The sequence below is a fragment of the Epinephelus moara genome, chromosome 21, assembly GCF_006386435.1.
Source record: "Epinephelus moara isolate mb chromosome 21, YSFRI_EMoa_1.0, whole genome shotgun sequence".
Lineage (NCBI taxonomy): Eukaryota > Metazoa > Chordata > Actinopteri > Perciformes > Serranidae > Epinephelus > Epinephelus moara.
In genome coordinates, this window is record NC_065526.1 from 908,045 (window position 1) to 910,501 (window position 2,457).

At 39.7% G+C, this 2,457-nt stretch overlaps 1 protein-coding gene across 1 annotated transcript in view; it reads right to left on the reverse strand.

Moving 5' to 3' along the window:
* The window catches only part of LOC126409126 (uncharacterized), a 9,691-nt gene that overhangs the window by 418 nt on the left and 6,816 nt on the right, over positions 1-2,457 (reverse strand). The window lies entirely within an intron of this gene.

A 2,457-nucleotide genomic window follows, 5' to 3' on the forward strand; every position in this document is an offset into this window, starting at 1 on the left:
TCTCCTCTTAGATCTGTATTTTCACTTCTCTCACTTACACTTCCTCCTGGTTAACAGACTGGGAGCAGCATTGTGTACCAGCTGGAGGTGGGACGTTGTTTTTCTTCTTCTGGTGATTCCTGTCTAACTTAATTTTAGAAAGTTTTTTTCACATCAGTTTAAATGTAACAAACCAGCAGTCATAATTACTGGATTTCATGGAATATATAATCACATAGATAATGTCAGCATAACAATAGAAACTGATCTTGAGTTCCTGAATAATTTGACCTGAAGACAACAGGTCAATATAAAATGAGAGGACCTAGGATTGAACCCTGTGATACACCACAAGAAATCACAGCCTTACAGAACAACAGAGAAACTTCTTTTATAAAGATCAGAATTAAATCAATCCACATCTGAGTCTGTGATGACAACCAGTTTACGGAGATACTTTCTTCAAAAAGTGATCTTTCTATAGTGGAGTTAAATATGACGGTTGGTCACAGTTGGGGAGATTTGTTTGGCAGCCTGACTGCTGGGGGAAAAAACTGTTCATCATCCTGGTTGTCTTTGCTCTGATGGATCTGTATCTTTTATCTGAAGACAGGAAGTCAAAGAGGTGATGGGATGGATGGAATTGGTCCTTGATAATGCTGCTGGATGGACGCAGGCAGCAGGAGTTGTAGCTTTTGGACAGCAGCTGAAGATGTGTTTGAGGGTCCTCTTTCTCTGGCAAAGGAAGCACATTGGCATATCAACCATACCCCAGCAGTGCAGGTGGGATGGACTTGGAAGAAAATCATAGATGGCCTTATGGGGCTTTTTTCCTATCTTTATTCAGGAGAGTGGTATGTCAGTTTGAGAACATCATTTACTGATTTCAGGGTGTAGCAACCCTGTCAAAATCCCTCAACCAATAGAAAGCCAGGTTTATTGTTGACCAATGAAATGATCCCTGCCTCCTTGAGTGCACTAGCTTTAGTTTGAGAGCGTCTCGTTCAGGCGGGTACTCTTGAACATGGTTCATCCACTCCCACCCTCCAGGGCTTTATTAAATGTTCTTCCCTTGCTTTCTTTACAACTTTTGGAATAAAAGGACTGTTAATTGATATATTAATTAATTAATATATGCACACAGTGGAAACTGCTTGTAGTGATCACGGTTGTAGACAGGTTTATTTGTAACTGCCGTGCAACAATCAGAAAATAATGTTTTATTCCTCTCATTCACTACTGCTCTCTCTCTCTCTCTCTCTCTCTCTCTCTCTCTCTCTCTCTCTGAAAGCAGTCAGCAAAACCTAACTTTACCTTTAACGTTATCAAAGAAAGAGAAATGTCCTCTTTCTTCNTCCTCTCATTCACTGGCTTTATCTCTACTACTGCTCTCTCTCTCTCTCTCTCTCTCTCTCTCTCTCTCTCTCTCTCTCTCTCTCTCTCTCTCTGAAAGCAGTCAGCAAAACCTAACTTTACCTTTAACGTTATCAAAGAAAGAGAAATGTCCTCTTTCTTCCCAGTAATGTGTTTGTCTTCCCTCATGGCAGGGTTATAAAGCATTACAGGTTGCGTTTCTCTAAAAGTCGAACTTTCTCGCTGCGGCGCCCCTCCCCACAGCCTAATGCACAATGCACAACCGTCCATTGCCAGCTGGTGACCTGGGATGGTGACGTGTGCACGTTGAAATCATGACGGAGAAAAGAAAAGGAAAAAGTCATTTTCTCTCAGTGAAAAACTAGTCTCACTGATACTGATGACAACTTATGACAGTGAAAGAAGCGTTTGAAACAGCTGCTCTGTATTTTGAAACAGTCAGTAACATTCAGTAAATAGCGAAGCTGCTCGTTTCATGACTTTATATTCATGTAACAAATATACAAATGTCAATTAGATGGTAATCTGCATGAGAAATTCATAAAAATAAAATTAAATTGGTTATAATAATTATCCGCTTATATTGATCAATTTGACCCAGACGGAAGTGATCACTATAAGCGATTTACACTGTGTGTATATGTNTAAATAGCGAAGCTGCCTGTTTCATTACTTTATATTCATGTAACAAATATACAAATGTCAATTAGGTGGTAATCTGCATGAGAAATTCATAAAAATAAAATTAAATCGGTTATAATAATTATCTGCGTATATTGATCAATTTGACCCAGACGGAAGTGATCACTATAAGCGATTTACACTGTGTGTATATGTCAATTAATTAATTAATTAATATATGAATTAACAGTCCCTTTATTCCAAAAGGCGCAAAGAAAGCAAGGGAACAACATTTAATAAAGCCCTGGAGGGCGGGAGTGGATGAAACCGTTAAAGAGCTCCATATGGCCTGGACTAAGAACTTGATGCAGTGTGGCTCTGACTTCCAAAGGTCAGTCCATGAGATCTTCATCTTCAACATTTGCTCATATCTCGTCCACGCCCCTTGCTGCCTCAGTCCCACATCTCTGCTGGTCCTCTCCT